Raw genomic sequence first — 27,116 nt, 5'->3', positions numbered from 1 at the left:
ATTACATTTACAATGTTCATTCTATCTGGATTTGGCAAATTCAGAGAAAATATTCTATTATCTACTCTATCTTGGTGAATTAAAAGTTGTGTATCTAATTTACTTTCTATCATAACTTGTATCACTAACCCCAAATTACCTTTTTAGACCTCAGAACATTTCCTTAAATAAACAATTTAAACTTTTATGCTTCTAAACCTTATCAGCTTTACATCTCTTATGTAACTTACTTTTCTGAATTTGGTAACAAGGAAAACTATAAAACTTTCTTATCTACAATTCAATCAGAGACCAGAGAAAGCTATAGCCTGAGTAAACAGAAAGTGCAGAGCAAGCAACTTCTAAAACTATAGAAATGAGAAAGACATCTGGATGCCTGGACAGTCACCCAAGGCTCCTCTGAAATGTTGGGTCATCCCTCTTTGGCCTACAGGACTAGAATATCTGACAGACTTTTTTTGTGAAGCAAGAATTTTGAAGGACTGTCCTACCTTGTCTCGGCAAAGTTCAGCAGTGGCTTTATTTTCTGTGTTGCTCATCCATTGTGAATAGCATACTGTGAGCAGTCAAGGCAAGGACAGTTTCTTTCCCCAGTGTCTAACTTTGCCACAAAGAAAGCAAACTATATTTGGAGGTTCTTTAATGCCCATCATCCTTTTATGAAATAGATTGGTGCTGTCTGGAACAGATGCGTCTCACTGTCATGAAAAGTCTTATGATATTAAAATATTTCGTTGCCATGTTCTCTAGTTGCTTTCAGTGTTTCAAGTCCATCTACCTATTTAAGTTATGTCTCTTTTTGACCTTGAAAACATACCTAACATGACTATATCTTTGTTTGTTGTTGATGACTAACTACTAACTGTTCTTTCTTATCCTAAATAGCTTTTAGGTACTAAAACTTTACATTACATTTTTAAATGAGCTGCATGGGTACAATACCTTAAACAATAGTATAAAAATATATACAGTATAACAAAGTAACCCTAAATGTGTATCAATATACAAAAATAGATACCAATGTAACATATTTGAGAATCATAGTTGTTGAAAAGCAGACTCAAGAATCCAGACCTTTTTTTTTTTTTTTTTTTTTTTTGGTTTTTTGAGACAGGGTTTCTCTGTGTAGCTTTGCGCCTTTCCTGGAACTCACTTGGTAGCCCAGGCTGGCCTCGAACTCACAGAGATCCACCTGCCTCTGCCTCCCGAGTGCTGGGATTAAAGGCGTGCGCCACCACCTCCCGGCCAAGAATCCAGACTTTTATCTCACCATTTCTATACTATGTTTCCCACTTTTCCATTTACAAAGAGATCTTTGAATCTAACGTCCTTTATTTAGCTTTTTTTTCTGAACATGACCAATAACAATTAGCAACCAACCCCCCTAAATAATGACAAACATCCATAATATGCTGAATGACCAAAAACCATCAAGCTCAGCTTTGAGAATATGGGCATCATATTCTCTAACTGCTTCCTGTTGTCTGAAGGTGAAAACATCTCTAGGAGACCCTGAGATATTTGAGGTAATGATCAAATCCTGGAAGAGCTAGCTGTTGTCCAGTATCCATGTGTGGGAAAGTGCAAGGCTTATCTGAAGTTCTAGCTGGATAGTCTGTGATGCTGGACCATCTCATCTAGCAGTTTTGAACTTGTTCTGGATGCAGAACTTTTGGGTAACTGCAAATGAGAAACTCTGAGAGTCTGTATCACCTGGGCTACTTGTTTTCATTGGTGTCTGGCCCAATTCTTTTTCTGAAAATACAACAAATTTCAAGGTAACATATGTATCTTCATTAACACAACTTTGAAAGTGCAGTGTGCAAAAGTCAGCTAAAGATTTTTTTTTATTATGTGTTTAGTAGGTAAGTGTAATCTCTTTTAAAAGTAGTAATTTTTACCTAGTGTGCCTGCCACTCAAGTGGCACAACAGGGTCTCTTAAAAGAGCCATACCTCTGTACACTGAGGGCAGTGGGCTCTCTGTGTATGTGTTGCATGTTAGACATACTTTCCTTTGGGCAGTCAGCTCCAAAATAATGACATGGAGACTTATTATTAATTATGAAAGTTCAGCCTTAGCTTATGCTTCTTCTTCTTGCTCTTTTAACACAAACCCATTTATATTAATCTACGTTTTGTCTTGTGGTTTTTTACCTTTCTTTCATTTTATATGTCTGGCTCCCTTCATCTATCATTGGCAGCTCTCTGTGCCTTGATTATTGCCTCCTACTTCTTCTCTCTGTGCTGCAAGTCCTGCTTATACTTTCTGCATTGCTATTAACCATTCACATTTTTATTATACTAGTCACAGCAATACATTTATACACAGTGTACAAATATCCAACAACACAAACACAGAAGCTATGTACAATAGATAACCACTTGAATATGAAAAAAAAAACTGTTTTCTCTAAGAGGAATCTCACTTAACAAACCACTCCTAAGGGTAGTCCTCATGTCAAGCAGTAGCTAGCCAACACAAAATGAATTAAAGAGCATCTTTGTAGATCCTTTGTTTCATGTTGTATCAGGGATTTTTGTTTTTTAACTTTACAAGTCCTTTATGTATATTTTGTGACTTTTGGTTTCATACTTTTTATGGGATTCCTGTGTGTGTTTGTGTGTGTGTCTATATGTGTTTCCTATGCTTTTTCTTTGGCTTTTTAAAATTTGTTTGTTTGTTGTGTTCTATTACAGTTCGTTTGTTTTATTCTACCTTATTTTATTTTTTATTACTATTTCTTAAATTCTTCTTCCTTTCTAACAAGAGTCAGAAAGGTTGTGTATTTGGAAGGGAGTGGAGACAGATAGAAACTAGGAAAGGAGAAACTGTAGTCATAATATATTGTATAAAAACCTATTTTCAATAAAAAACAAAAAGAAATATCCCCTATATCTACTTACATTATTTGTTTACTCTTTACAAAAGTTCAAGTTTCATCTTCCAAACAAGCTTATAGCTATGTTAATATTAGAATAATACACAGCATCCATACTGCATGAGCTATGGGCATAAGGCCAGATCAAGAATGGTGGAATTTCAAGGCATCTGATTACATATGGAGACCAAGGTAAGGAGACTTGAGAGAAAGCCTGTGTCTGAAGTAGAAGAGGAATAGAAGTAAAGGTGTAACCCCTGAGTGAAAAATGTAGAGGCTGAGAGGCAAACTTAATTAATAACTCATCTTGACAAGAGATTAATTACCATTTCTTTAATGAGTCACTATGTGTAAAGCTAACAGTAGTAACTGCAGTGAGCACCAAAGGAAAACTCTCATGGGCTAGAACAATAGCTCAGACAGGAAAGCACTCCCTTTATAAGCATGAAGACGCCGGGCGGTGGTGGCGCACGCCTTTAATCCCAGCACTCGGGAGGCAGAGCCAGGCGGATCTCTGTGAGTTCGAGGCCAGCCTGGGCTACCAAGTGAGCTCCAGGAAAGGCGCAAAGCTACACAGAGAAACCCTGTCTCAAAAAACCAAAAAAAAAAAAAAATAATAAGCATGAAGACCTTAGTTCAATCCCCAGAACTCACATAAAAATGCCTAGCATGGTAGTATGCCCCTGTAATTCCCATATGATGGCCAGGTAGACACATGAGGATCCCTGGCACCCACTGGCCAGCTATTCTAACCTAATTGATGATTTCTAGGACCAATGAAAGACCCTGTCCTAAAGGAGGTGGATGGTGCATCTGAAAATGGCACCTGAGTTTGTTCACTGGCCTCCAGAGCCACTTAGACACACACACACACACACACACACACACACACCACATACACACACTTATGAGGAAATTAAGCAGATCAATAGCTTATGCACTTTTGTACCTGTTGATAAAATATCATCTTTATGTATATAGAATAAATAAGATTTAGAAAACATGTTTAAAGTTTTAATGTGTGTCTTTATAGGCAATGAGAGACAAATGTCACAACCTATAATTTTGGCTGCAAGTAGTTCCTGCACCTGACATGTCTTGGATCTGTGGAGAATGCATGTAGAATTTTGTAACTTAATTAATATTAGAGTTTTATTTCCTGCACATCATTATCCATGGTTCACATAATTACTATTTTAACTTTGGTTATTCAAGTATGTGTTTCCATTGCATTGTTCTTTGGTTTCAGTGATGAAAATCTTACGTTTTGATTTGCTGCTTTAAAATTGTAATTGAAGTGTCTGTTTAGGTATTTTGCCCTTTTTATTGAGTTGTTTCCTTGTTTTTGTGTTAGGGGATTCTGTGGATATTTTTATATGCATCATTTATTAGACACACCATGTGCAAAAAAATTTCTCCCACTTGGTGGCTTGTTTTCTCATTCCTTTTTTTTGTCAATAAAAATCCTCTTGAAGAGATATAAAGTTTTTAATTTTAAGGAAATCTAAGTTATCAATTTGTTATATCAAGCATCTCTTCAATAAAAGACAATTTACCAAGAATGTGAACCTCATGTGTTTGTTTGTGTATTTAAGATAGTCTTATTCAATTTTATTTTTCTCATCTTTATGAAAAATCACATTTTGCCTAGTTATACTCAGTTAACATAGATGCTGCTGCTGCTGCTGCTGCTGCTGCTGCTGCTGCTGCTGCTGCTGCTGCTGCTGCTCATAATGATGATGTGTGTGAGGGGGCATCTGTGTGTATAAATTCATGTGTGTATACATGTGTTGAGGCCAGCAGACAACTTTGAGTGTATGCATATATTATTTTCCATCTTCTTCTATTTTTTTTAGAGACAAGTACTAAATCTACAGCTTACTGATTGGCTGAACTGGCTGGTCACCTAGATCTAGGGCTCCTCCTGTCTCTCCCACACAGACTAGGATTTCAGGCATTTGCCAGAGCACCCAGGAGGGAATCAAAACCCATGTCCTTGTGCCTGAATGTAAGTTAGCTCACCAACTGAGCCATCTCTTCAGCCTCCTGAGCATCTTCTTAACTACACATGCCTAAGAAGAAAAACCAAATGAAAACAGAAGGAATAGAAAAGAAAATGAAAGCAAATGCTACTTTTTGACATCCTTATAACACATGAAGTGCCCTTTCACTTCCTTAAGTCTCACACAAAACCCATGATGAGGGTAAGATTGTTTTCTTACCTGCATCTATAAAATTGAGGCTATAAAGCAGTGACTGTCAATCTTCCTAATGCCACGACCCTTCAAAACAGTTCCTTGTTTTGTTGTGTTAACAATAACAACCATAAAATTATTTTGTTGCTACCTTGTAACTGTAATTCTTCCACAGCTACGAATCACGATGTAAATATCTGATATCAGGATATCTGATACTCAGCTGCTGGGAACCACTGCTATAAAGCATCTTTGCTCCTTGGACATGGTGATAAGCTGAACTTCTGCAATTGGGTTCACCAGATTCACTGACACTATGACCATTCCTCTTCATATTTAGTTTGCTGTCCTTGGTAGGGACACTGTTAGCTAGCTATTCAAGGCCATTTTTGAGAGTTGAAGTCCTGTACTGTGTAATTTTTATTATTTAAGTTCCACCATGAAATTTCAACAAAGGACAGCTAATTTCTTGAAATAGATTTTTAATTAGCAGTAAAACACATCTTTATAGTATTTTATCAGTTACTTGAGTCAGGTTATCCTTTCCAAGAGTATGATTTTTCCCTAAATTGTTTGGCTATCTCATATCATTAACATCATTATATATTTTAATCAAATTTGTAAAGGTGTATCTATTTTTTCCCTTTACTGACTATCAAATATTAAAACAAAAGTGAAAGACTTTGTTCTTCTCAATAAAGTAATTGAAAGTGACATCTAATTCAGTATATTTTAGGTGATTTAATTAGGAGAAGCAATGAAATAGAGAATGCTAGTGTTACAATCAGTTTCTGGGAGGACAATATGGCAAGAAAATATAAAACAACCACTAAACATAGCCACTGTGTCTTCATCCACAAGTAGCAGTGATGATTTAGAGAGAAGGCTTCACATTCATCTAAGTCTGAGCATTTTTCACACTGAGTCAGATAAGTCAGACCCCTTTTTATTTATTTAATACAATGCTGGTTTCCGTGAAACTGCACTGCCCTTAAGAATTCATATTATTCTGTTTTTCTAATGCAAATAATGTTATTTCTTAACAATTTGCTGACACTCTAAATGAAATGGTGTTTAGAAATATTGTACTGTATGAAAATCTGCATTCAACAATTATGTTTATTATCTGTAATAATGTATAAGGCCACTCATTCAGAAAACACTCCTATCACATGGATAATTACAAAGTTAACTTGGTGTTTTCTCACACAAACAGGATATCCTTAATGAGTTTTACTTACTCTCTCTTGATATGTTTCTACAAAATAGATATGTCTTTCCATGTAATTCTGAGGTTGATGTTTTAACACCTGTCACTATTACAAGAAAAATGCAAAAGGCTAAAAGGATAGCATATGTATTCCCAAACATGTGGAACTTTAACATTGTTTAGATTTCCAATAGTACCATATCATTTATCTAGTAATAAAAAATCAGTTATTTCCCCAACTGTCCTGGGAAATGTCTTACAATCTGGTTCACACCCGTGTGAAGGTTTACCTAAACTCTATTAAAAAGTAAGGGACACTTAGGTTTGGTTGGTTTTTGTTGTTGTTGTTTGTTTGTTTGTTTGTTTGTTTGTTTTTGAACCAGGGACTCCATGTAGCCTGGGCTGTTCTAGAACTCACTATATGTACCAGGCTGGCCTGAAAATCAGAGATCTACCTGGCTTTGCATCCTGAGTGCTAGGATTAAAGATGTATATATGACTAGCCAAATTATTCCTAGTGATATTCTGCTATACTCATAGATTAGTGCCTTTTCCAGTCATCATCAGAGAGACTTACTCTGTAACAGGCAAGAACAGATGCAAAGACTCACAGCCAGACGTCATGGGGAAGAGAGAGTCTGATGGAGGTCTCCATCAAACCCTTCCGATCAGAGCTCAGGAAATCCCATCAAAGTGGGGACAGAGAGAGTGTAAGAGCCAGAGAGGATGGGGGCACAATGAGTACAAGGCCCACCGAATCAACTAAGCAAGGTGCATGTGAGCTCACAGAGACTAAAGCAACAGCACATGGCCTACATGGGTCTACACCAGGGCCTCTGTGTGTATATTATAGCTTTTAGCTTAGTGTTTTTATAGAACTCCTGACTGTGAGGAGAGGGTCTATGACCCTTATCCTTGTACTTGGAACTCTTGTATTCTGTTAAGTTGCCACGTCCAACTTCAATATGACAGTTTTTGTTAGATCTTCTTATATTTTATTTTGTTATGTTTAGTTGAATATTTTTTGGGGGGTGGTCTGGATCTGCTTTTACACTGAGCACCTGCAGTGTTCTCTGACCATGTAAGACAAATCTTAAACTGCTGTGTCAGCCGCCATGTGGCACAACTTAGCACTGGTGCTGGTGCATGGTGCTGCCAGTTTGCTCCAGCCCACAGGCAGCGGCGGACAGCTGTGCCTCTGTACCCTGAGCACCAACCCATCTGAGAGACTGCAAGACTAGAAAGCCATACCGGCTCCTTGTCAAGAACTTTTTTTTTTTACCTTTCCCAGGCCCTATGTTTGGATATTCAAGCTCCCACAATGGAGCAATATTTAGACCGGTTTTTCTTTGGGTGGCTAGCTCACAAAAACTGACTCAGAGACATATTAATTATGAAAGCCAGTCTATAGCTTAGGCTTGCCCCACTAGCTCTTATAACTTAAATTAAGCTATTTATATTAATCTATGTTTTGCCTCATGGCTTTTTACCTCTCTTCCATCTTGCACCTCCTGTTTCCTCTCCATGCCTTCTGGTGTCTCTTTCTCACATCGATTCATCTCTTCCTTTTCTCTCTCTGCCTGGAAGTAGCAGCTAATTTGTTCCTGCCCAGCTATTGATCATTCAGTTCATTATTAAACCAATCAGAAGGCACCTTGGCAAAGACACATCTTCACAGTGTGCTGAAAGATTATTCCACAAGAAAGCATTATAATATTAAAAACAACAACAAAACTCAGAAATCCTTCCTTCACGATCTAGCAATTACACAAATATGTTTTATAAATATTTATTTTTATAAAGTACAAATATAATTTCAGCACTGAGGAACATCATGACTGTAGTATTGCTAATAAGAACGAAACCACAGCAATGCTTCGTGATATTTTTCAAGGCAATATTGAGACAAGATGTAAGGGAGTTACAGTAGTGACCTCACAGGAGTGGTTCTAGAATGTAATAAGTCATATTCTTTACTTGAATAACTTCTGACAGTAAATAGGTAAAATGAGAACAGCTTGTTCTCATAAGGCTGTTTGTAATATAAAATGTGAATCTCTGATCATTTATTTGGCATCAATATGTGTGTAACTGGATTATCACTGTCATCGTGTAGAGAAGAGCAACCATTGTCATTTCCATCCTCAGACACTACAGAGTGCCAATATTTTAAGTAATTTCTGAAGTATAAAAGACTACATTATCAACTGATGAGATTTTTTAAAATGACAAAAATGTTGAAATTTTTGTAGCATTTTTAATTTATTTCACTAATATTATGTCATTTTTAACCATAACATTCTTTTTAGCTACATCTATCAAAGTATTTGAGCTGAAGTTTTTATTTACTGTATATAGCATTATAAAATAAGTAAAGCACACAAAGGAAATCAGTACATTTTACCACTCAACTTTAGTAGTTATAATTTGCCTTTGAGAAATAGAGAATGAGAATGCTGCAGTGATTCTCCAAAGCAGGGGAGCTTCCAGGGAGATAATGGGCAAGGGAAGCCATGGTGAACTGAGGGCAAGGGAAGCCATGTGAACTGAGGGCATGAGAAGCCATGATGAACTGAGTGCAAGGGAAGCCATGGAGAACTGATACAAAATGCAATGGGAAAGGAAAGGTGAGTCCTAGTATTTAACATAATAGAGTAACTGTAGCTTTTAATAAGGCACTGTACATAAGAAACATCTAGAAGGATTTTGACTATCATTTATTAACACAAACATATTTGAGGTTATAGATCTGCTAATTGTTATGATTTTGCCACAAAATATTCTTTATATATATCAATATGTTGCTCTGTATTCCATAAATATGTTATCATTTTTAATTATAATTATTTTGAGACAGGGTCTCATTATGTAGCTCTGTTGGGCCTGGATCTTCTTATGTAGATTTTGTTGACCTTGGACTCATCTCTGAGTTTCAGTCCATCTACCTCTACTCCTGGGTACTGGGATTAAAGGCATATGAGTGTGCCTTGCTCAAAACTATTATTATCATGTGTTCTATAAACAGATAATATGTAAATTAATTCTAAAGAAATAGAAATACTGTTATGCCTGATTCCAATAAAGTAGGGGGGAAAATATTCTAAAGGTTTTTAGTAGCTCTGAAAAGCTTGGCATTCTGCCATAAGAAAGTTAATAAACAGTTAAAATAAGAAAATATTTACCTATATCATAACATTTAGATTTTAAATTATTTGATATGAATTAGTTGTTATTTTGAGCTGAATGGAAAAACTTGCAAAATCTTCCTAGAACATTCTTCTGAAATTTGTTGGAACCAAAATATCTTGGATTTTCTCTACAAGGTGACTGAAGACAGGCTATTGAATGACATAATCAGGTATGACCTGCTATGATTTTTGCTTTTAGGATCTCAGTTTTATTTACTGTGTTTTGAGACTTCTCACTTAAGCAGATTCATAAACCTTTGTGCTGCCCTACAAGGAAGGAAATTTCTTTTAGGTATCCTAGGTTATATAACATAAAACATGGAATTAAAATAAAAATACATGGACTAGGAGAAAATGTATTTTTCCTGGTTTTCAGAGAAATTAGAGAGGCTGTTGGGAATTTGAAAGAAAAGCTGCAGAGTTCAGTCAGTAGAGAAGGAAAGAGAGGGAGAAGGGTGAATAAGAAAGAGCTCAGACTGACAGGTGGGATCACACCTTTATTGAGGTCCACAGGTAGTATGCTCTGAGTTCTCAAGGGACCCAAGAACGGCTTTATTTAAAGAAAGCACTGGAAAATTGAGGGAAATGACATGACTTCTTTCAACTGTTGGGTTATCTTACAATCTCATAGTAGGCACTAAGTGGTACTCTGGGTTTTGGCTTGATGATTTGAGGAAGAGGTAACATATATGAGTCAAAAAGAAGGGAAATCATAACTATAAAGAAGGGGATGGAGTCAATTTCAAACTGATAATGCTAAGAAAGTAAATGCTAAGCCAAATTTAGGCTAAGACAATACATATCTTTTTCATTTTTTATTTGAGTGTGTGTGTGTGTGTGTGTGTGTGTGTGTGTGTGTGTGTGCAGACATGCACTTGTAGAGGTCAGAGAATAAGTTATAAAAGTTGGTTCTCTCCTTCCAACATATGTGTCCAGGAATCTCACTGAGGTCTTTAGACTTGGTGACAAATTCGCTTACCCATCAAGCCATCTTTCAGGCAACAATAATCAAACTTCATAGTCATGTTGTATATGTATACTGACACATTTGAAAGGAGATGAGAAGGCTCCAAGAAAAAAAATAAAGCTATCATTTTTACATTTAAATTGAAAACTCTATAAACTATTGTGCCTAAAACCTTGAAATGCTAGTACTCCAATACACTAAATAAGTTGTTTATTTACTTAAGGTGAACTGAGACAGTAGAGAATATCACAGAATCTTGTTATTGCTACCGTTTTCCATATTTGGGGCCAAAATTTCTAACCCAAAGTGGAAAATGTTATCATTTTGTTTTGAAATCAAAATATTCAGCAAAAATTGCTTTCTTCTCAAGTTCCCTTTTATAATTAATGTGCTTTGAACAAGAGACAGTATTTGCTGCAATTTCCAGAACATTCTCAGGAATAAACATTTTTGCAGTATTGGAAACAATATGAGCTTCTGTCACGAATTGGTTTTGTATTACTGAAAAATTTCCTCAGTGCCATAATGCATTGCTTTGCAAAGACTGAGCATGGAAAATTCACTTAAAAAGGTTACTCTTCTAAAGTGGCTGTCAGCAGTCAAGAAACTCAGATCTGTGTGCCAATGTGCCACGTTTTCCAAAGTGATCCATTAACATCTGTGTACTGCAGATTTAGTCTTATTACTATACCCATTATGTTCAGATAGGTTCCTTTAGTATTTATATCTTGGTAGTTTGTATTCTGTAATTTACATGGATTGTGATAATCTAAGTGGGATATTGTCTTACATGCTGGCCACACATTTCTTTCTAAAGATGGTTTTCACATTAACTTTGCTGAAAAAGTCCATTAGTCCCAGCCACAAAAATCTGTTTTATTTGTTATCATTGATTGGGTAACAGTCAAGTTATGTGTGTGTGCATGTGTACATGCGTGGAAACATATGTATGAAAGAAAAATAGAAAAAGTGTACATTTGATTGAGAATAAGCCACAAACTGGTCCTCAAAATGTCAAGAAGAATATTATATATGCAAAAAAAAGTACTGAAGTATCTATAGTTGATAAAAATTAACTTGGTGATTTGCATATCATTAAGTACAGCAAAGTATGGTTTCATACACACTGGGATATTACTATGTGACTATAAAGCCTAGACCCCATCTGTCTTATCAAAGTATGATCTCTGTCAAAATACTCAAGTTCTGGTGTGCAAAATAGACTTTATTTCAGCTAGTAGTTTACAACCTGACTCTCCTCGTCATATGAAACTGTATGATTTGAGTGTTTTCACCAAAGATGTGTGTACTCCAAGTTTGGCCCCAAGTGTGATAATTCTGAGAAGTGTGTGTATCTTTAAGAGACAGTGCTTATGGGAGGCAATTAGGGCACGCCTTCATGATCCTCCTGGGTGAATTAGAGCAGACTCTAGTGGAATAGATTCAACTCACTGCCTGGAATATTTTTCAGGAAAGTGAATTGTTATAAATCAAAACCACACCACAAGCTTGGTCTATTCCACATATGGCCCCTCATTTTTTTTTCATTTTTCTCTGTTTAATTGAGATCCAAGGGACCCCTGCAACTTCATTAAATTTCTAAAATCAAGTATGTGAATGGTGTTAAGACTGTAGCTCATACCAAAGGATTCCAACCTTGTGCCTCACTATTATTTTTGATAACAGGCAGAAAGAATATAATTCAATGCTTTTTCTCGAAGAGCTATGTTAAGTATGTATGTAATTAACAGTGTAACAGTAGACATTTTATTCATAGTAGTGTGTGGTTTGTTAGCAATGTCATGGAGAAGTAGCACCATTACTTGTATTGCCTGTCATATTTACAAAGCTATCCGCAAGATATCCATGCAAGCCAGTGAATAGCAATTTGAGCGACACATTAAGCTTATACAGTAAAATAAGTCTCCACCATCTAATAAGGATTTAGTGTGTGTTCTCATAATCAAACCTTTTAATTTAATTAGTTCCATTATGAGTGGGGGGATGTGCAATAACTTAAAAGTCATCCCCATTCCCCATTCATGTCTTCCCTTGCGATGTGACTGTTAATAATTACAACCTCCTAAGTGAGATGAAATGCTGTATTCTTTTACAGTTTACATTTTGAAATTTATTTTACTGAACTCCTCTAAGATAACAGCATTCAGCCAAAACATTAAATCAAACTCTAAGTCATGAAGCATTTGTGAAATAACAAATCTGCATTCGCCTTCCCCCTGTCGCCACATTATTGCACGTCATGGTGTCATAATCCCTCTGTAAACTAGGATATACTGTGAAACTCAGCTATCTGTTTATTGATGAATCACATCATCATTTAGCCACAATTAGAAACAGAATAAATTGTAGCTGCTTCGGTTTCTGTTAGTTCATGAAGATGTACTTGACTGTCAAAATATATTCATAGGGAAAGAAAAAAAATAGCATAAGTAATTTAATTGAGCTGGGTTTTTACATTTCACTAATGGGGGTAATCACTGTTCCACTGACAGCATAAGTCATTTTTGTGCTTTGAGAAACCACTGGAAAACTTATTTTATCCTTTACATGCCACAGTAATATGAAGCTTCCCAAGAATCTGCCTCCTATGAGCTAACACTCTTTGTAAACTTTTTTTTTTCTGGTAAATTTCAAAGTGCAAATTGCTCTACTTTAAAAGATTAATTTGTTTGGCATAGATTGTTTCATGCTTCAGTCTATATGGTATATAACTCTACTTCTCCAGTATCTGGGAACACTGTTTTTCCTAATTTCTTTTTCCAAGGAATGATGTTTAGACTCTTTGGTTTGGAACTAAAGAAATGAAAAAAATCTGGCATCAATTTACTCTTTAAAACATTCACTCTGAAGAGAAGCAAGCAGAGGAAGACATCAGGCGCCAGCCACCAGTTACACATGTAAGAGTGGATTAAGATTTACAGAAGAGAAAAGTAGAAGCCCAGAGGCATAAGCGGAACTTTCCACCTGAGGACTGCGGAGACCAACTAGATTGGAATGGAGAACCAAGAATCCACAGACCCTCCTCAGAACACCAGACAGCACATTATTTCAGAGGAGTTGATTTCAGAAGGAAAATGGGTCAAATTTGAAAAAACAACTTACATGGATCCTACTGGGAAAACGAGAACTTGGGAAACAGTGAAACTTACAACCAGGAAGGGGAAATCTGCTGACGCCGTGTCCATCATCCCAGTGCTGCAAAGAACTCTTCATTACGAGTGTATTGTTCTGGTGAAGCAGTTCCGGCCCCCAATGGGTGGCTACTGCCTGGAGTTTCCAGCAGGGCTCATCGATGATGGTGAGAGCCCAGAAGCAGCCGCTCTCCGGGAGCTAGAGGAAGAGACCAGCTACAAAGGTGATGTCGCTGAGTGTTCTCCAGCTGTGTGTCTGGATCCAGGCTTGTCGAACTGTACTACACATGTTGTCACAGTAACCATCAATGGAGATGATGCGGAAAATGTAAGGCCGAAGCCCAAACCAGGGGATGGAGAATTTGTGGAAGTGATTTGTTTCCCAAAGAATGACCTAATGAATAGACTTGACGCTTTGGTAGCAGAAGACCATATTACAGTGGATGCCAAGGTCTACGCCTATGCTCTGGCACTGAAACACGCCAACTCGAAGCCATTCGAAGTACCCTTCCTCAAATTTTAAGGCCAAGGAGGACACTGGCCATGTTTTGTAAATGAGACCATAAGGCCTTCACTATTCAATGTATTCAATTAAGTTTAATGTAGATTGGAAATCAGCTTTTTCATAAAATAAAAGCACAGACTGCAAAAAAAAAAAAAAAAAAAACATTCACTCTGATGAAAATATAGGCAACATGGACTCTACAAGTATCATGTTGTCTCAAAATGTGGCTCTGACATTTATTTTAGGCAACTTTCTTTCTCAGACTGCAACTTAGTGTCCTTACCTATAATGTAGAGTTTACTATACACAGGCAGGTTTTGGATACTTCATCAGAAAATCTTGCCTCCATTGTCTTTTTTGACTCAGAAACTTTAATGTTTGAAAGCTAATATGTGTGCTTACCATGTGTAACTGGTTCGCTCCTTGGGATCTAGAGCTGCACGCTCTAGAGTAAAATATTATTTTTCACTAAAATAATATCACTGCCAAGTAGGACACATGAAGATCATACACGATAGCATGCAAACTCTGAAAAATTGTTTCCAGTTTTACCATGAGAAATTTCCTATTTCCAAGGTTGAGAATAAGAAAGGATGGAGCCATAGCATTAAACTGTAATACGCTAAGTCTTTAGAATGAAGCAGGCCAAGGCTTACTAGTTTATTGTTTCTATGCTTTAAGAATCCACCACAGGCTATCCTCTAATTACACCTGAATATTTACATATTGCATCTTTGGCTTTCTTTAGATCCTTCCTTGATGCTTTAAATATATCTTTTACAAAATTTTTAAGGCTGATATTTATTTGATTTGCTGAAGTCCCTCTCCCCTCAAAAATCATAGGCTCTTGCTATTCCCTTTGGGTGACCACCCAGAACTATGTGAAAATACCCTACATATAAAGACACTATCAACTTTAATTTTGAGAGCTAGAAAAACTTGGCAGGAGCTAAATAGAAAGCATCTTCTCTGCTGGATAGTTTTTATAGTGCTAGAAAGTGCTCTGCAAGCTACTTGGGGATACCATGTATCAATTCTTACCCACCTGTGAACTCTGTAAATTATATTACCAACCGATCAGCAAAAAGTGCCTACTCTTGCAATAGTGGCATGACTGTTATGGGGGAAAATTATTTCCTTCTGCTTAGAATTTAGATCCACAACAGGAATCACATCTAGTACTACAAACTTGGTCAAAGCCTGTAAGTGGGGAGGCCACAGACCCTAAGAGGGAACCTACTACCATTACTTTGAAAAGTGTACATGAGATCCAACTACATTCTAAATGTGTGTGTGTGTGTGTGTGTGTGTGTGTGTGTGTGTGTGTGTGTGTGTAAAACAATAGATTTTAGCTGCTCAACTTTGTAACAGAATCTTCTCTTCATAGTGGGCAATAGTTAATGTAGAGTCTAATACACCATTAGAGCACAGAGAACAAGTGCTCACCCTTATACGAACCATCAATATCACCTTCAAGGTCTCAGGGAACATGGTTCAAAGGGAATTTAAAGACTGTAAGAGCTGGAGGATTAGGACTGAGGCAAAATACCAACTGGATATGACATGACTGTCACACCAATGGACTTTGAGCAGCTTTGACTTTCTGCACAAGGTTGGATCCATCAACATTCCATCATGGATAGGAAAGAGGCTCATAAATCTCTGCTTTTGTCTGGGTAACTACACGTACTTTTACGGTAGAGAGGGAGGGAGAGCAACATTAATTAGTGGTAAAAACACTGATACAGGGCCCCACTCAAGCAAATAACTGCACCATAGTTATGCATGAAACAGTGGGTCACAAGCTACACACACACAGCAGGTTTAAAAGTAGGATGACTTTGGAAAAAGACAAAATTTTGTGGGAGAGAGAAGATGATAGATAATAGAACAAATACATTAAAGGAGGAGATTTGATCAAAAGAACATAATATCTGTGTATAAAACTGTAAAATAATGAATAAATAAGTAACAGTATGGATTCTGAAAATTTCTATATCATAATATTCCCTTCTCCAAATCCAAAAATATTTATTAAAATATACTAGTTAAAGAAACATGTAAGCTCACCCCCACCCATCACTGCCCCAGTTACAGGCCAGCAGGAAAGACTTCTGTGGGCAGACCTATCCACTAACAACCACATAAGACCCTGCAAATCTACAAGACCCTTTCCTTACTCCAAAACCACCCATCCCCCTGCATCTTCATTGGCTCCCCAAGACACAGAATTTGTCAGATCTCATTGGATCAAAAGTAACTCTCTGAGACACAGAATCCACCATCTCCAAATAGACCAAGAGCTCTGATCTTGGTCCTCTGAGACACAGACACAGGAAGCACAGATTGGACCAAGAACAGCTCCCTCAGACATAGAAACCCCTTGCCCCTATTGGAGGAAGAGATGAGTAGATGCCAGTGCAAAAATATATACAAAAACATAAAGAGCAATATGGTACCACAAGAATCTAGCAGTTCTACAACAAGAACTGAACAACACAACATAGAAGAAGCAGAAAGAGCTCAAAATAACTTTATGAAGATGATAGAGGTCTTTAAAGAGAAAATTAATAATTCCTTTAAAGTAACTGAGGAAAAGACAAACAAAAAATTGGAAAATAATCAATAAATTCTTTAAAGAAAGTCAAGAAAACAAAGAAAAGACAATTAAACAGGTGAAGGAAACAGTTTAAGACCTGAAAATTGAAACAGAAGCAATGAAAAAGACACAAACTGAGGGAATGCTGCAAATAGAAAATCTGAGTAAATGAACAGGAAACACAGATGCAAGCATAACCGACAGAATAAGAGAAATGAAGGAGAGATTCTCTGGCATGGAGGATACAATAGAAGAAATAGATTCATCAGTCAAAGAAAACACTAAAGCCAAGAAAGTCATAACACAAAAACTCCAGGAAATGTGGGACACCGTGAAAAGGCCAAACCTAAGAATGATAGGGATAGAAGAAGGATAAGAATACCAACTCAAAGGCACAGAAAATATGTTCATCAAAATCATAGAAAAACACTTACCCAACTTAAAGATGGCAATACCTATGAAGATACAAGACGCTTACAGAACATCAAATAGACTAGACCTCCAAAAAAATCCCCTTGCTTCATAATAATTAAACCATTAAACATACAGAATAAAGAAAGAATTTTAAGAACAGAAAACAAAAAAGGCCAAGTGACTGATAAGGGCAGACTCATCAAAATAACACCTGACTTCTCAATAGAGACTCTGAAAGCCAGAAGGTTCTGGACAGACATAATGCAGACACTAAGAGAGCACGGATGCCAGCCCAGACTACTATGCTCAGCAAAACTTTCAATCACCATAGACAGAGTACACAAGATAATCCAAGACAAAACCAGATTTAACTAATACCTATCCACAAATCCAGCCCTACAGAAGACACTAGAAGGAAAACTCCAACCTAAGGAAGTTAGATGCACCCATGGAAACACAGGAATAGATAACCCCACAACAAATTCCAAAGAAGGGAAATATACACATACAACCACCAAAAGATAACAGGAATTAACAATCACTGGTCATTAATATCCCTTAATATCAATGGACTCAATCCACCTATAAAAAGACACAGGCTATCAAAATAGATATGAAAATAGGATCCATCCTTCTGCTGCATACAAGAAACACACCTTAACTTCAAAGACAGATACTGCCTCACAGTAAAGGGTTGGGAACAGACTTTCCAATCAAATAGAATTAAGAATCTACCTGGTGTAGCTATCCTAATATCTAACAAAATAGACTTCAAACTAAAATCAATCAAAAGAGATCAAGAAGAACACTACATATTCATCACAGGAAAAATCAACCAAAATGAAGTCTCAGTTCTGAACATTTATGCCCCAAATACAAGGGAACTAACATATACCCCAAGACTGGACTCATGCCTGGGAGAGAATAATTCTCCCTCTTGCAGATGTCATTAATTGTCTTTAGTTATTTTTATAATGATAGGACCACTAGAGATTTCCACACTCCTGCATCATCATCTGCAATGCCATTGTTAAGTTCTTGTTTATGTGGCCATTTCTAAGAGACACAGCCACACAGCAGATTTCTTGTGTTCCATGTTTCATAATAATTCCCTTTTCCTCATCTGTGATGTTATCTAAGCCACAGACGCAGTAGTTTGGCTGCCAATATACTCATTGTAACTGGGGTCATCAGGAACCATTGAACTCTGTATTCTGTCTAGTTGTGATTTTCTGCAGTGTTTTTCATTTGCTGGGAAAAAAGCTTCTTTGATGAGGTGTGATAAGTACACCTATCAGTTAAAAGTTTCTCATGACCAAAGTGGGTTTGAAGGACCTGGGTTTGGAGCAAGGCTCAGTAAGGTTACTCATGAAACTCATTAATTATTTTTAATTTTTGTCTGTTTCTGTTTAATTGTTTTCTCCCTGACTGTAATTATTTTCTTCCTTCTACTAGTTTGGGGTTTGGCTTATTTCTTATTTTTCCAAGGTCTTAATATATTATGTGATATTTTGATCATGTTCTGACAAATAAAGCTTGATTGTAGTCAAAAGGTGGAGTTTGTCACTAGCCAACCAAAATTAACCACAGAGATTTTTGAGGACAGATAGAAGAGGAAGTAGTAAGGTGGGTGGAAAAGGATCTGGCTCTATGTTTAGAGGAAGGAATGGAGCAGGTAGGAAAGATTTGTGGGTGGCTGCTTCTTTAACATTTCAGGCTCTTACCCTAATATCTGACTCCTGGATTTTCAGTGATAAAGAATAATTAGGGTAATACCTCATTAATATGCATCATTAAGTTATTTATTGAGATCTTTCTGATCATGTATGTACAATATATTGTATATATGAATCTCTCTAAAATAAAGGGGGAAATTCTGAAAGGAGAGAGAAATATAATGATATGAGAAAAGGACAATAATATTCATATGTAAGATGCTATAATGAAATATTTTATATGCTAGCTAATAAATGAATAAAAACTGAAATATCATATATTTTGAACATTAACTTTGTTGGATGTATAATTATTGAACACTCTCATTCTCATTTTATAGTTATCTCTTTAACTTAATCATTTCCATTGTTGCACAGAAACTTTTAGTTTGGAATGATCCCACTATACTCTCTTTTCTTTGGTTTCCTGTACTTTGAGAGTCTTGTTAAATGTTTTTGCATATTCCAACATCATAAATCCTTATACCCATTTTCTTCAAGTAGTTTTCTAGTTTGGGGTCTTAGATTTCAGTCTTTAATCCATTTAGAGACTATTTTTGTGATAGATGGGGCCTAAGTGTCTACTTTGGTTTTCTCTAACTACTCATGTAATTTTCATGAGAGCAGTTATTTTTTAAAGTTATCTTTTTTATAATGTTTGTTTTTTAATCATATTTAGTCTAAATCAGCAGCTAGCTAGAGAAGTATGAGTTGAGATATAGACTCTCAATTCTGTTTCATTGGTCCGTATGTTCATTTTTATGCCATTGATCTGCTGCACTGATTTGTAGAATGTTTTAAAGTTGGGCTGTATTCATTCTTTCCTTACTTCTTTTAGCCTTTGGTTAGTTGGACTATTTTGTGATTTCATGTAAATGTTAGGAGATTTTTCTTGGTCTGTGAAGAATGTCATTGGTGTTTTGATAGGGATTACAATAATTATATAGATATCTTTGAGTTTTATGGAGCTTAAAAGAATGTTGATACTTCTGATTCATGATAACAGAATATCTTTCTATTTTATTGTATATTCTCAACTTATTTTTATCAATTCTGTGATTTTTATTGTAGACATCACTTTTTTGTTTCTACTTATTAGGGGTTATTTTTACATGTTTTATAAATGGAATTGCTTCATTGATTTTTGTTGCTATTTTCTTGTATGTTGACTTAGTATCATGCAAATTACCTAAGTTTTTATCAAAGAGCTATTAGAAAAAAGAAACAAATTTCATTTACTTACCAATCAGGCCACCCTGAAACAGTGTCATATTGACTTTTTGATTCTAATTTGACTACTCGTTTCTCTGAATTACTGATGTCCCCAGGACACTATGTTGCATAAAGTTGGGCAGTCCTGAGAAGAGCTAATATATAAAGCCCATTTACAATGTTTGTAACATATGTCTAGTTGATAGTAAATTGGATTGTTCAATGCTATTTTTTTTACAATATGACAATATTCAATTCTTACTTTCAGTTGGAAATTACATGAGATTATTAGAAGTGATAAAGTTGAATGTCACATAGGTTCTGATTGATGATGGGGACAATGACAAAAATGGACTATTAGACACAATGCTTGTCATCTTTGTCAGCTTTCATTAAATACCTACAAATCTTCAGATCTTTAGAGTTAAAGATTTTGTAATATAGTAGGTATAGTGGGTTATATTTAAAGGTTCATTTTAAATATTTAAATAATTTAATGGAGCACATATACCTTTGATAACCAGAGGTAATATGTACTTGCAACTTTATAAAATATTACATTAATTTACCTATGAAAATATTTTAAGGCATAGCATAATAAACACTCTATTTAAAGTATGTAGATACAAGGGAGTACAGGAGACTTTGCTGTGGTCATAGTTATATTGTCAAATTACAAGATAAGTTGAAATATTAAGAATTTGGAATGAAATGAAAGTTAGCCAAAACAAAGTTTGGGAAAACTATTATTTCAGTACAATTAAAGAGCTCATCATGTAGAGCAAACTGCTGCCAAGCCTAATAACACGTATTAAATCCCCAAAACCCACACAGTGCAAAGAGAGAGTTTACTCTCACAAATTGTCCTCTGACCTCTTCATGAATGCTATGATAAGTGCACCCCTTCCTAAACACACAAAATACAAATGAGTAAGTAAATAAATAACAAATGAATAAAATACATAGAAAACTTTCATAGGCTGAAAACTTATGAAGTAATCATTTTGATTGTTAAAACTTCCAATAAACATTTTAAGATAAAAATATAAAACATCAGTGTGGTGGTTCCTCCGATGTTGAAAATAGATCTACCTCAGAATCCATTTATACACACGTATGCAAATTATGGTTCATCCTTCTTCAGAGAGACTGCTAAAAATCATGTTCATTGCTGTTCTATTCATAAAAGCCAAAAATTGGAGAAAGCCTAGATATCTGTCAGTGGATAAAAGATGAAAAAAAATGTGGTATATTTACACAATGGAATATTACTCAGTCATTAACAGAGATGAAATCATGAAATTCACTACTAAATGAGTGTAGCTTAAAAACATTCTTAATGAGATAACCTTGATTCAAAAAGACAAATATGGTTTGTATTCACTTATATGTAAATGTTAGATATTAAATCTTTGATAAGCAAGCTACAATCCATATAACCACTGAAGTTATGTATACAGTAAGGGACTAGTGGAAGGGATGGAACTCTGTAGGAAAGGGAAATAGTTATGGATGGACAAGTGCGGGCAGGAATGGGAGGGTCAAATTGGGATGGGGAGGAAAGAGAGAAGTAAGTAAGTGAATATAGAGAGGGGCAGGTAAAATTAAGCATCATTTAAGCTATCAGAAGGAGCCCAATTTAACAGAAACTACCTAAAATATGTACATATATGATGGCAATCTAAATAAAGACACCAAACAACAAGGGAGAGGAGCCCCAACTGGACAACTTTTGTCACCAAATAAAACTTCCAGTACCAGGATTGGGTTACATCTAATCAAGTTGTTGGCAAAAGGGCCTATGGAAACACCAAACAAAGGAGATTATTTCCAAGGCTACTGGTTATCCTCCACAAACTAATAGTAAGTCTATTGCTGATAACACCTACACAACTCATTAAACATCGAAAAGTTGAGCTTGTACTTACAGAGCCTGCTTCCCTACAGACTGGTGTAATGAAGGATATAGTTACCTTTCCTAGAATTTGACAATTAACCTAAAATTTTTCTTTCAGGATAAAGAAAACTTCGCCCATACCCAGCAGGAAGCAATTTTAAGAATACGACGCCCACATTCCCAAAGAGGTGGTGTGGGGCGGGTGATTTTTTGGTTCTTTTAATGGGTTTTGGGTCTGGGATAATTTTCATTGTTTAGGGGGGTTGGTTACAAGTTGTTGTCAAGGGTTAGGAAAAAGGTTAAGCAAAGGAGATTAGATTAAAAGTTCTTGTTTTAAAAAAAAGAAAGAAAGAAAAGAAAAAGACAGTTACTAGTTTTAAATACTTTACATTATTACCAACTATTAGGATATAAAGAAATGAAAGTTAGTACTTAGACATTACAATAGAAATTGTAGTCATACTAGATATATTTTAAAAATTGAGCAGATATATTTTAGACAGGTCATCTTCAAACCCTTCAGAGATCTACCGAATATGGCATTTAAAATGTTTTAATAACTTAGAAATTTTTCTTTTTTGAGACATGTCGGCTCCTGGCATTACCAATCTACTTCAGAGAAAATTTGGGCATTGAAGAAACTGCATATGGAGTTAACTTTCATTGTGGCATAAGTTAGCCACTGGACAACAAAGTATCCTTGAATCAACAGTACAAAATGGACAGACAGGACACAAAACAAAGGACTACTGATTGTTGCCAAAACAAGTGTGGTTATGGCTTTATCAAAAGGCATCTTCTGAGGCCAGGACAGTATGGCACCATCCCTGAAGTGGCCTTCACAATCCAGAAAAGGTACAGTGCCCTTTTCTTTGAAGACAGCTGAACAGGCAGTGGGCCAATGGCTTCTGTTGTGCAATGGAACAGCAGCTGAAAGCTCACGCCTCTCAATAGTAGACTGGCAGTTAATAGAAGGATGTGGAGAAGAAGGGGATGCTGAGATGAAGCCATATATACACAGCCAAGAAGAATGAACAGCTGAATTCAAAAACTGTCAACAATTTCCAGAATTTAAAATCCTGAATCATGACATGACACTAGTGGAATTCAGGTGTTTCTGGTACATGGACTGCTTTCACCCAATGCGAGGTTGAACTGTTGACCTTGTGTACATCCTACTTCACAAATGAGTCTGTCAGATATGATAAGCCTATAGGCTGAAGATGATGCCCCAACACTACGGAGAAACCTCAGGTGACTGTCCAGGCAGCTGGCTGTTTCTGTCAACTCACAATTTTTTTGGAAGTTGCTTGCGTGCACTTCCTGTTTTTATTTTTGTTAGCTAATATTATTTCCTTCTTGGGTCTCTGAGGGAGTTGAAGATTAGTTAGTTATAGCTGAAGATTAATTAGGATAGAAAGTGAATTAGATACATTTTGGACTTACCAAAATAGGATAGATAAGGGAATTATTTTCTCTGGTTTGTCAAATACAAATGGACTAGACATCATTTAGGTATTTGTTACTTGTATATATTATATATAGTTATTGTACTTTTGTATATAGTTTTTCTTTTGTTAGTTATAACCTTTTGCCTTTTTTCTTTTTATTAAAATAGAAAAGGTGAAATATGGTGGTATTTTATTTGTACTGAAATGTGATTTTGATTCTATGTTAATAAATAAAGTTGCCAGGGGGTCAGAGCTATTAGAGCCATAGCAAGAGTGAGGTGGTGGCGGCGCACGCCTTTAATCCCAGCACTTGGTAGAAGAGCTAGGTAGATCTCTGTGTGTTCAGGGATACAGCCAGCATTGGAGACATATGCCTTTAAGACCTGGAGGGCGGTACTTACAGGCAGTGACGAGGCAGTCATGTGTTTGGGTTTACAACCAATGAGAAGGCAGAACAAGACTATTTAAAGACAGACACACAGAAAGTAGCGCTCTCTCAGGGAAGCTAGGAGCACTGCAGGAGGTAATATTTTAGCTCTGAGCTCTGACCTCTCAGCTTTCTCTTTTACATTGGTTCTGTGTTTCTTATTTTAATAAGACGGTTGGTTACATCTACACTGGTGTTCAAGGTACTGGAAGGAACTCTATGCAACCAAAGGAGAAAAGAAAACACCAGCCCAGCTACAAACCATTTGATCTACAGTCATGATCTGTCTGCAATATACACCAGTGCAATGGTGGCACAAAGCTTGTAGGAGTAAGCAGCCAACATCTGACTGGAACTCCGGCCTACCCCATGAGATGGAACTCATCTCCACTCTGCTAGTGTGGCTGAAAACCTGAGACCAGATAGACCAGGGACGTTACCCAGAGATAGTGTCTTGTTCAGCCATCATCAGAGAAGTTTCCTTCTGCAGCAAATGGGAATAAATACAGGCGCACAGCCAGACAATGTATAGAGAGTGAAAGACCTTGGAACACCCAGTCTTAAATGTAATGTTTCCATCAAATCCTTCCCTTCAGGGCTCAGGGATCCCTGTGGAATAGGAGGTAGAATTAATATAAGAGTCAAAGGGGATTTTAGGACACCAAAAAAATAAGAACTAAACACAGCAGGACTGATGTACATATGAACTCACATAGACTGTGGCAGAATGCATGGGGCTTGCATGGTCTATGTCAGATGGAGTTTCAGTGCTGAGAGAAGTGACTATAAGCCTCCACCCCTAGGCCAGAAGCTATCTCCAGTTGATAACCACTCACAAATAGACAATTAGTTTTGTAGTTGGGTGTTTCTTTCCCAATCCCGGGTGTCAGTCCAAAATAACCAACACAGAGGCTTAATATTACTTATAAATGTTTGGCTGATAGCTCAGGCTTGTAATTACCTAACTCTTACATTTGAATTAACCCATATTTCTATCTGTGCTTTACCACGTGGCTTGGTACCTTTTTTTTTTTTTTTTTTTTTTTTAGTACAGCATGTCCATCTTGCTATCTCTGCATCTGCCAATGGCTCCACAGACTCCACTCTCCTTCTTCCCATCATTTTTAGTTTGGCTTCCCACCTAACGTCTTGCCTGGCTACTGGCCTGTCAGCATTTTTTAACCAATGAGAATAATACATATTCACAGTGTGCAGAAGGATTATTGCACAGCAAGTTCTTTCCAACAGTGTCTCACTGGGTATGCAAACCATTATTAAGGTTTGCTTACTACCTTGCCCAGCAGTAGAAAACCTACATAAGATGAACTCAATGGCATCTTTCAAAGTTCTTCATCTCATAAGGTTTTGTCAGGGTACTTTTACGTTACAGTCCTTTGTGTATATATTGTGATTATTGATTTTTTGTTGTTGTTTCTTTCATGAGATTCCTGTGTACGAACATGTGTGTTTCTGTGTCTAAGTATTCCCTACACTTTTTCTTTGGTTCTTTTTCTTGTTGTTGTTTTGCCTGATTTCACTTTGATTGTTTTATTTTGTCATTATTCTTTAGATACCTGTTTGTTTTCTAATGAGAGAAAGAAAGGGAGTGGATTTCAATGGGAGTGGGAGGAGAGAGGATCTTGGAGGAGTTGGGAACTTGGAAAGCATAATCAGTATATTTTGAATAAAGAAAACTCTGTTTTCACTAAAGAAAAATAGAGGAAAAATGTAAAAAATGGAATGGATCAGAAATACTTAATTTACGATTCATTTTGAAGTTATATTTATTTTAATTCACAGTATCAGTAAAATCTGCCACTTCTTTTGGAAACATGATGGTAAGAATGTGACATATTAGAAAGTTGACAGTCAGGAAAATGGAACCATGTATTTCAATGGACAACAACTAACCTTGCCCATATTTCATCTCTCCAACAGCCTAATTTCCTTGAAACCCAACCAGTAGTAGTAATTGCAAAGTTACCCTTGGGGATAGAAGAGGGACATCACAAATTTTACCATATTAATAAAAGTTCACTTGAGGTAGAACCCTTTATATCTTTTAACTGATGTGCACTGTCATGTTTAGATAGACATTCAATAGACTTGATCTTCTGCTCCATTCCTGAAGCATTCCAGCAGTATTAGTGTCAAGAGAATATGATATGTATTGATAAGGGTATGGATAAGAAGCGACAGCTGACAAGCAGAAATTAATACACTGGGGGAACTACATGAAGCTTAAAATAATCCCCCCAATATCTGTGGCTACTCTGTAAAGACCAAGTCCCAGTTTTCTCAATAGGTGTATCTGGTGACATAACTACTATTCAGCCAGTGCCTTTTCAAATTTCAGTTAGACTGAGGACAAACCCACTTGTACACCCTACTAATGTTTTAGTAGTGGGGATATATTTCCATCCCAATTGATAGACTAGTGTTTCATGGCCACCAATTCCTACCTAGAATGTTAGTTATTAGGTATATTTCTTTATCTATGATTTCTAACAACATGAGATAATACTGACATTTGATTAGAGGCTCAGTGATTCTCAGCCCTTTTAGATAATGAAGCAACTTCCATGGAAAGAAAGTTCCCAAATCAGTCAAACACAGCACAATGCCTTTGAGCAGCTCAGTGCACATGTCCAGGTCTGCCTCCTTTGTATGGCTGTAGACTAACTCTAAACCCCAACTTCTGAGTGTAGTGAACACAGATGGCTATAACTATGTCAATGACTGTTATAAATTATGATGCACTTAAGTATAATTTGTCAAATAACACCAGTTTTCTTTTATTTTCTTTACTTTTTTTTTACACTTTTATTCTATAACTGTTGGGTGCATTGAATTACTGAGATAGAAAATAAGAATAAGGAACAATTAAAACAGTTTAAAAAAGAGCCATCTTCTCTCTGAGATAAACTGGTCTTTCTGGAATACAAAAGCCAGGTATTAACCATAATGAATTTTAGGAAACTGACTGGAAATGAAGATTACAGGTTGTGTACCACAGTCTCTGGCAATCTCTTTTCTCTATGTCTGCTTGTTTTTCAATATTTACTGGATAACACAGATGATCTAATTTGTCCAATTTGTGTTTTCTAAAGTGGAACTTGGTCCCTTGTGGTGGTATTGTGTTCCCCAAAATATTGTACACCCTAATAAACTTACCTGGGGTCGGAGACAGAACAGCCACAATATTAAATATAGAGGATAGGCAGTGGTAGCACACGCCTTTGATCCTAGCATTCCAGAGGCAGAAATCCATGTGTTCAAGGATACATACAAACATGGTGACTCA

The 27,116-nt window shown here is 36.4% G+C and overlaps 1 pseudogene; it reads left to right on the top strand.

The window, feature by feature from the left end:
* The first annotated feature begins 13,390 nt into the window (after positions 1–13,390).
* On the top strand, positions 13,391–14,259 carry LOC143269916 (ADP-sugar pyrophosphatase pseudogene; annotated as a pseudogene).
* Positions 14,260–27,116: the final 12,857 nt, after the last annotated feature.

The sequence above is a fragment of the Peromyscus maniculatus genome, chromosome 21, assembly GCF_049852395.1.
Source record: "Peromyscus maniculatus bairdii isolate BWxNUB_F1_BW_parent chromosome 21, HU_Pman_BW_mat_3.1, whole genome shotgun sequence".
Lineage (NCBI taxonomy): Eukaryota > Metazoa > Chordata > Mammalia > Rodentia > Cricetidae > Peromyscus > Peromyscus maniculatus.
The sequence above is the reverse complement of the archived record's forward strand: the minus strand, read 5'-3'. Positions and strand labels throughout refer to the sequence as shown.